This window comes from Felis catus, chromosome B1 (assembly GCF_018350175.1).
Source record: "Felis catus isolate Fca126 chromosome B1, F.catus_Fca126_mat1.0, whole genome shotgun sequence".
NCBI classification, from domain to species: Eukaryota; Metazoa; Chordata; class Mammalia; order Carnivora; family Felidae; genus Felis; species Felis catus.
The window spans coordinates 9,263,821-9,273,669 of NC_058371.1; the positions used below are offsets into that span (position 1 = coordinate 9,263,821).

General features: G+C 38.4%; 1 long non-coding RNA gene across 1 annotated transcript in view; it reads left to right on the top strand.

The window, feature by feature from the left end:
- LOC123384749 overlaps positions 1-5,600 on the top strand; it is an 88,253-nt gene extending 82,653 nt beyond the window's left edge. The window contains exon 3 of the long non-coding RNA XR_006596247.1: positions 5,450-5,600. This is a non-coding gene — a long non-coding RNA (uncharacterized LOC123384749). The remainder of the gene's footprint in view (positions 1-5,449) is intronic.
- Positions 5,601-9,849: the final 4,249 nt, after the last annotated feature.

Here is a 9,849-nt window from a genome sequence, read left to right on the forward strand (position 1 = left end):
CTCCGTGGGGCTCTATCTTTGGCTCAATAGGGTCTTTGGTCATATGATCTATCTATAATCTATCAGATGCCTACTAAGTTGTCTGGCTTCCCCCCACTCCATCTGTCTTAGGGCTGAGGTGCTAATGCTTTCCTCACTAACTTGAAAGCATTGACACATTTTAATGTGCTCTGACCCACACAATGAGCAAAGTTTCTGGTTCACTAACAGAATTGAATCTTGCCACATTGTCTAAATAGACCACTATTAAATATGAACCTTTATTCCCTTGGGTTTCATCGTAAAGGAAAAAAAAAAAAAAACAACCTGGAGTACAATGAAACATTTCTTGTATTTTTGAAAGAAAAAATACATTGTTTTATCGACTTACCTATTTTTGGGCCTTGGATTGCTTCTGTGGTTTGGCTGTTAGAGCTAACGCTGCAATAAACACGGAAGTGCATGTGGTTTTTGAATTAGTGTTTTTGTTTTCTACGGTAAATACTCAGTAGTGACGTTAGTGGATTGTATAGTAATTGTATTTTTAATTTTTTGAGGACCCGCCATACCGTTTTCCACAGTGGCTGGACCAGTGTTCATTATCACCAGTCTTACATGAGATGTCCTTTTTTTTCACGCCAACACTTGTTTTTGTCTTTTTTATCTCAGTCATGCTGGCAGGAGTGAGGGCATGACTTGTGGTTTTGATGTGCCTTTCCCTGATGAGTAGTGATGTTGAACATCTTTTTATGTGCCTCTTGGCCTTCTGTATATTTTCCCTGGAAAAAGTGTCCAGTCAGGTCTTCTGCCTATTTTCAGTTGGATTTATTTTTTTTCTTTTTTTGTTTTTGTTTTTTTGGTGTTGAATGGTATAAGTTCTTTATATATCTCGGATATTAACCCCTTACTGGATGTGTTATTTGCAAGTATCTCCTGCCATTCGGTAGATTGCCTTTTGCTTTGTTGTTGGGTTCCTTTGTTGTGCAGAAAGTTTAATATTTTGAGGTATTTCCCAATAGTTTAATTTTGTTTTTGTGTTCCTTGCCAGAGGAGACCTATCTTTAAAGATATTTCTACAGCTTATGTCAATGAAATTACTGCCTATGCTTTCTTCGAGGAATTTTATTGTTTCAGTTCATATACACATACCCATACACATCGTATGTGTACATATATACACATACACGCGTATGCATACACACATGTGTAGATATACACATGTGCACACCCCCACATTCAAAATACATGTAAAAAACATACAAATACATGCATGTATAGATATACATATATACACATATGCACACATACCCATACATACACACATATATATTCATACCCATATACACACATTCATGTATATATGTGTATATATACATACAAACACATAGTCTCTCTTGCTCTCTCTCAATGGAATATTAGCCATAAAACAGAATGAGGTATAGCATCTGCAACAACATGGATGAACCTGAAGGGTATAATGCTAAGTGAAATAAGTCAGAGAAAGACAAATACCACATGAATTCACTCAACAAACAAAGGGAAACAAACAAACAAACAAAGGGAAAAAAGAGGCAAACAGAAACCTGGACTCTTAAATACAGAAAACAAGCTGACAGTTGCCAGAGGATAGTAGGTGGGGGATGGGTGAAATAGATAAAAAGGATTAAAAGTCCCCTTTTCTGAGTAACGTAGAATTGATGAATCATTATATTGTATACCTGAAACTGATATATAACACTGTTAATTATACTTCAATTAACAGATTTTAAGAGTTGGTACTTAGGTTGAACTTAGAAACTATGAAAAAAGCATGTTTTCAGAAATGTATGCCTTACTTTGACTTTTGACTTTTCTTCAGTTATAAATAAGTCATACTTAGCATAGTCCCTTTTCACAAAAAGAAAATGTATGACGCTTAAAGTTTTTAAAAATATTGTTTTATACAGGAGAGAAAGCTAAAATCTGTAAGTTGAAAGGAGATATTTGTAATATTTGTATTACTTTATAATATTGAACTTTTTCTTTCCAAACAAGTATTGTATTACTTTATAATATGGAACTTTTTATTTCCAAACAAGTACGTTTGCCATCCTAGGATATTCATTTGCTCACATACTGTGTATTCTACGTATATTTACATTGAGAACAAAAAAAATCAATAACATATAAACTAATAAACATCCTTTGAAAACTAATAAAATACCCTTCAGAATGCTAGTAAATTTCATATTCAGTTTAACTTACTGACCTCCTTTATAATACTTTTCAAAACATTAAATACTTCCCAATAAGTTCGATGGCCAGCCCATTTTTTTATAATGTAGTTATCATGAATGTCCATTGATTCATTATTTCAATTCACTCAAATAATATTAATTAATTGATATACATCGGAAGTGGTCATATCTATGACCAAATCAGACATGATTTGCTCCCCTTGAGGTAGATTAGATTGTACTTTAGGGGAGAAGATGGACAGTAAACCACAAATAAATATCTAAGTATAAGTTGTGATAAGTACCACGAAAGAAAGAGATCCATCACTAACCAAATGAAAATGAATTGAGTTCTGTAGGCCTGAGGAAAAGACTCTCCAGGTGGACAGTTACAGGCTGGGATCTATGTTCTGATGCTTGAGGTTTGGGCTTATTCAATGCTGACGGAAGAAAACTATAGCCAATACAGAACATAATCCTCTTTACATAGAGAAAAGAGTCCTTGTCTAGGAGCACCATAATGTACTTTGTGAAATAAATCATCTTTTCTGGTTACAATAGAGATAAGAACATTATTATATCGTGGACGATGCAGTGTTCACTTTACAGTATTTTTACTCCACTTAAAATGCTTTATGATGTAATTTTTAATCACCAGATAAAGTTCTATTTATTTTGATAATTCTGCATAATTCCTTCAAGTAACTGGAGACAAAAAGTTAACTCCTATTTCACACATTTAGGGGGTTAAAAGCATGCGGTATAAAATTGTATGTTTCAAATACAATGTGATATACACACTTGGATTAACCTGTCATTGCCTTCTTTGGTTTTCTGGCTTAGAAAACATGATTACTTTAAAAAAAAAAAAGTGAGTACAGTATTAGAGTACATTTAAATATATACTGATAAAAATGTGTGCTGACAAGATAAAATGTCTTCTATACTGAATAGATATCATTGGTATATGATTCTTTTGATTGTCACTATGCTTCTCAGAGGTAAATATTAAATAAGGATTTAGGGGCTTTCTGTGGTAGATTCTTAGTAAATTCAGGCATTTCTTCTACAGTGTTTCTCTGAACATAGTTGTAACGAACAGATGAAAGTGTAAATGTACTCATATTCTTATTTTTTAAGATCATGTTATTTGAAATTATTCATGGTAAAATTTATTCTCTAAACAAATATAGTGATCTTATTAGTAATGCATAAAAGCATAGTAGATATTGACTTTAGAAATATTGGAAATATATTCAAGAGCCCAGAGTTAAACAGTTACAGGCAAGCTGGAAAGATGTTAAATCTAATATGCTTCTTTCTCACTTAATTTGAATACACATACAGATTTTCTGTCGTATTTACTCCAACGTGTTATGCTTCACGAGTGGGAATTGATAGCCTAGAATTGAGAGTACTGATCCCATTTTGAGATAAACATGCAGGACCAGGTGTCTGAATTTCCTCTGTTTATAATCAAATTGTCGTCTAAGACACGAGAGCGCTCGCACTGTGCTATTTCCACACATCACACCCATAATGCCGAATGTCCTAATGACTCCACATTTCATCTCCGTGAGGACGTCTCAACTTCAAGAGAATCAACCCGTTCTGCCTTGATGCTCCTGCGGAGACTAAAAATAGGTTGAAAAGGAATGAAGTATGTCGTAGGCAGCTACAGAAACCTCTCTTGGGGAGATGAACTTTTCCGGTTCCTAGTTAAATGAGAGAGTAAAGAAAACCATTCGTATGAGCTCATCCAACTCCAAACTCAATATCAATATTAAGTCAGTGAAATGGACTAATAATACTTAGACCTGTTAGGATTTTACTAGTCCTTTGCTGTAATAATTTTATACGTTATGCTGATAGCAAACTATAAATGCATTTGCATTACCGAGAGAAAAAGTAAAGATGATAGGACAGACTTCATTATTGAAACCAATGTTGCGCTTTTCCTTAAATAGTACATGTTTGATTGCTCTTTGGGGAAAATGAAAAACGATCGTAAATAGGTTGGCCAGGTTCAAGAACTGCTTGACCACATGATTATTTCCCTAGGACTTTCCTTATTCTTGAAAAAAAATTTTTTGTTTTTTTCGTAAAGTAGAAGAAAAACATCATGGAGAATAGGAGAAATGAAGAAGCAGAAATAATTAAACTCTAACCCAAAGATGAGGAGTCACGGCTCCAGAGGACTCCAGTCTGTGGCTGAATTTCCCCTTGAGTCACCGAGCTGGAGGGTGTCAGCTGCTAAGTCAGCTTTAGTATAGGGTAGCAGTTAATTCACAATTGATTTTTTTTCCCTCAATAGAAAACTGCATTCTCTTTATGTACAATTGTATCGTAAGGAGAGTTAAGTTTAGACAGTTTGAACAAAAGGTAATTTCCAATTATGGGTACCTTTGGGTCCATGGAGTTTGTTCCTTTTTATATGATTATTTGGAAATCATAGAGTCCTACTTCCTCCTGGTGAATTGCAAATAATGTTCTGCAAGGCTGATACTGTAATTGAAGAAAAAAATGGTCAGATAATCCTATCATTCTTCATATATTTGACCGAAGCCAAACTTATAAAAAATAATTCTGTGGGGAATGATGAAACAACATGACAAAAAGTCCCACAAAAACTACTTCCTTTGTGATATCCACTGTTAATATTTTTATGGACCTTTTAAGTTTATCTAAGGGTTTTAATGCAACAGCTTTGTTATTAAGGATCTATCTGTATTTTGCACAGTATCGTACATTTCAGTCTTGATCACAATGGGAACAATAAAGTAACAGACCGCAATGCATTAGCATCATAAAGAAAATGTAATAAATGACTTTATAACTGTAGTAAAAGTTACATGAGCACCAGCAGCTGTATCAGAGATGTCGCTACGGCAGCTCTTTATGACCTAATGGCACTCAGTGGGCTGATAATATTATGTGTGTGTGTGTGTGTGTGTGTAATGCCAGCAGTTTCCAAGGCCTAGGTTTCAATTCGATAAATAATTGAAAGCACTTTTAGGCTTTTCCATAAAATGTTTCATAAGAGATCAGACCCTCCCTCCCTGTAGTGGAAAATTAAATAGTTTTCACGGGAGTATTTGATGATGAAATTCTAACTACTAACAGTGGGGAAAGGGGTCTTTTTAAACCTAGTAGATGAAAATAAAGAATGCTGCCAAGAGTTTGCACTCTCTTGAGTTTGAGCAGCCATTTCTTAGACTGACATTGTCCTCCTCTGCTTGGTTTCTGGCTTCTAGATTTGAAGACTGCCTGAGTTACGATGGTTGGAAATAAATGTGGAGAGTACAGCATAGTCGTGGAGACCTATGGTTATCTATGTAAGGAATCCAAAGGAGGACAGCGCAGCCGTGAGTGAATACTCCGAAAAGGACGGAACAGAGCGTCCTGTGTGGTAAATGTGCAATTCACCATGGATTCTTTATGCTGTTAAAAAAAGGGGGGGGGGCGGAGGATGATGTTCCCATCTCATTCACAGAACAGATGAGATGTGAAATGAATGCTCTGAGTGGATGAAAATTTCATAAAATGCACAATCTGGGAGATTGGCATTTTATTTAAATAGGGAAAACAGAAGATTATAATTTCCCCCCCAGGAGAAATTTTAATGGTAATTTCTGCTACCACATGTGACTTTTTTCTGTTTTAAGAGCAATGCATACCCACCCTTTGCTTGTTCCTTAAATGCCTTCCTCTTGACTTTTATTGGGTGGTTCAGAGCCTAAAGGGAATTAATGTTCCACCACCTCAGTTGAAGTGGGGTTACTAATCAATTATCACAAACATTGGCTGTCAGTTTACTCCGTATGGCACATGTTTTTAAATATACAACGTTTGTAGGCTGTCATCTAGACGTGATATGAAAAGATGGAAAGTTAGATCATATAGTGGAATCCCTCTCCTGTCTGAAACTGTCTCTTGAGAATGATTTAGCAGAAAACTGCAAAAACTCAACTAAAAAACATAATTAAAAAAACCTGTTTCAAACGGTGGTTAGATGATTAGATGCTGAAATGTTACCTCCTCACTTGGGAGACAAAAAGAGTTGACACTGATCTGTCAACACTGATCTGGGTGCAAATTTATACCTTCTTAAGGAGCAAAATCACATGTCTCAAGTAGAAAACTTCTGTCCCCCCTTTTTTTCTGCCCTTTGTTTATAATAGCTTATTTGCTCTGATAGCATATATAGGATGGGAAACAGAAAGCTGTTACTCCTTGTCATCAGAATGAAACATGTAAATGACAGAGAAGTATCCTCATCTTAAGACACCTTAGTAAAAAGAGGAAGAAGGCTAGGAATGTATTTGATGGTCTCACTGTCTGCCTCAGTTAACGAAAAAGTCATGACTCCAGATTTGAATATTAGCTCTGCCAGTCAGTGGCCGTGATTTATTTACACAAGGGGTGATGGCAGTTTCCGTAGCTGGACAAAGCGGTCTTATGTCCCACCCTGGCTAAAACACCTACTCTCCACAGCCGTGTGAAGGCTTGGAGGGGCCAGTAAATCGGTGTACTTTTTAACGTACCACATTTATTTTTTATTCATTATTTTTATTAAAAAATTTTTTTAACGTGTATTTATTATTGAGAGAGAGACCTAACATGATCATGGGAGGAGCAGAGAAATGGGGAGACACAGGATCTGAAGCAGGCTTCAGGCTCTGAGCTATCTGCGCAGAGCCCGACGTGGAACCCGAACTCACAAATCGCGAGATCATGACCTGAGCTGAAGTCAGACGCTTAACCAACTGAGCCACCCGGGCACCCCTTAAAGTACCACATTTAGAACCAACGGAGAAATGGAAATGGAAGTCAGATAGAAAAAAAAATCACGTTCGTTATTTGGTAATGTTAGGTTGGGTGTAGGGCAACAGAGGGCTGCCTAATACAGATCATCAAACGAAAGAGACTTTCTCAAGTAGCCAGAGACTGTGTTGCATCCACCCAAGCTTCGTCTGGGGTGGCAGATCCTGCGGCAAAACCAAAAGCAGGGGAGGGCACAGAATCAGGCTTCTCTTGCAAAACAAGGTGGAGAAAAAATTGAACCACACGTGTTCAAGTCCTCTAAATTCACCCAAATGTACCTCCATTTCTTCTTGGGAGAGGAGTGTCAAGACAGGGAGAGATACACGTGGACCTTCCTCTTTGTTCCAGAGATGGACTGAGTTCCTCCAACTTGATGGTTCTTGGCTGTCGTTTGTGGTCTTAAACCGTGGTCAGCCACGGGGTACCACTCTCCTCATGAGAGGACACAGCTGGACCCTAAATGTCAGCCTGTTCCCACTTAGGTGAGGCAGCTCTGTCCACTCCAGCCATCTCTCCTGTGGGTCTTCCTGATACCAGAAGGATGTGCTGCTGATCTTGTTATGAGATCCTGCAAGGAGTCATAATGGTTCATAATGATCTCCAAGCCCTCTCTGCACCCTCGACTGAGAATTGACTGCACATGTTGTGTCTCATTGTCTAATACGCTCATCACATCTGCGGCACGATAAAATGGAGTATGAAAGTCATGCATGTTAAAGTTGAAAGATCACAGAAATGAATGATCAGAATCACCTTTTAAGCTGGAATCACACCCTCCCCGATTCCAACGTTGTATTCTGCTTAGTCTTATCCTGAAGGGTTCATCTGGGGACTTGTCCTGCAGCCCAACGCTGGCCTGAATATCAGCGAAGTGATATTCGTTTAGAATTCAGAAGATGAGGTCAACGCTAAATAACTCTCCATGTTCAATTAAAAAAAATTTTTTTAAATACTTGTTTATTTTTGAGAGAGACAAAATGTGAGGGGGCGAGGCGCAGAGAGCGAGGGAGACACGGAATCTGAGCTGTCAGCACAGAGCCTGCCGCAGGGCTCAAACTCATGAACTGTGAGATCCTGACCGAGGACAAGCCAGAGCCACCCAGGCACCCCATCCACCCTCCATTTTAAGGAGGACAAGGAGTTAATAGAAAACAGTAACCCTACCAGTCCCCCAAGGGCAAGAGTTAGAAAACAAAATGAATTACCACAAGTAAAATGACCTCCCCAAAGCCTCCTGCTGAGTGAGGATGGCTGAGAGCCTCCGCAGCCTCAGTTATTGAAAAGGGGACAAGGGCACCTGTTGGGATGAGCACTGGGTGTTGTATGGAAACCAATTTGACAATAAATTTCATATTTAAAAAAGAGGCGGGGATGAAGGGAAACCATTTTGGCTAGAATACGGGTCAGTCTGTAGCATGTGTCCAGAGCCGATGAAGTAAGAACTCAGTCAAATAACTCCTCACCTAATGTTTGCTTTTCATATCCTAGATTTATTATATTTGGAAGAAAATGAATCTATTCCACGTGGTCTCTTTTCTCAGGGACTGGTATTTGAGACACTGCTGTGATCTTGCAAAGTTGATAAATTTGAAATGCTGGCCGCCCCAAACCTGCGTCTTACCGCACACTCCCTCTCATGGAGCACATTTAAACCTCTGAATCTGCATTTCCTCGCCGAGGCTTGGTTGCTGGATCTCCTCGCTATGACAGCTGACGCCGTTGCTTCTTCCTGGGGAGTTAGAGTTCGCACAAACCTAACTTTTAAAGAAAGGTGTCTCCATGTCCATATATTGATGTCAACTGCCACATCCTCATCACTAGACTCCCAAACTGCCAGTGACTTCTCTGAGACTAAACTACCTGTGTCACAACTTGCATTGCAATCTTGCCTTAGGAGTTTTCTCTGCTGTTCCATCACTACTTTCCACAAACTTCCATGAATCTGCTTCTGAACTTGATCCACCTCCGTGCCTGCTCTGTAGGGGCTTCATAAGACTCCTGGGTTGGATGCTCCTTTTCTATTCCCTTTCCTTTTTTAAATTTTTTTCCTGGAACAGTAACATTGTTTACAACATTATGTTTTGTGGAGATACCTCCATACTCCTGGTCTCAAAATCAGTGAGTTCCAAGCCTGCTAAAACCATTCACCCTTCATACACCTCAATTGTCTATGCATCCGAGACATGGATAACCCCATGGACTGAGCTGCTCCCCGACACCCCAATACAACCAGGGCTGGGCGATTCTTTTCCCTGCATGGTTCCACTTTCATAGTTCTTACTCTGTTTTGCATGCTGTTAGAGGCCTTATTCCTTAAATTTCTCAGGATGTTCTCACAGGGCACAGGCAAAAATACCATGTCCACTTTTAACTGTTATGCTACTTTGTAGTAGCATATGTTTTTAGGGTTTTTCTTTTTAATATTGGCGTTTATAGCTTTTGAAAAGCCCTTCAGGTCTAGTAAACGTACCTCTCTTGCCTTGGTCTAATATCAACATATTCCCATCCGTTTTTATTGTATCTGTGCCTGTATACGTAAAGTTCGTAGACTGTGTGCCGCGTGTCAGTGGGTCTGCCCATTTTCAGCATTGATTTGGTAGTGTTGTTCTACTGGTCCCAATTTACCTCAAGTTTCATGTATCTTCACTTGTGCGTGGTAGTTTCACTGGATATAGAATATTATTCAGACCGGTTTTTACTTCTTTCTGTTTGTTTGGTTTTGGGGTTTGGATGGTGTTTGCTGCTCAGCACATGAAGGATTTGGTTCCTTGCTTTTGGCTAGACTGTTCTTAGATGAGAAGGCAGCCATCCTTTTACTTATTACATTAAA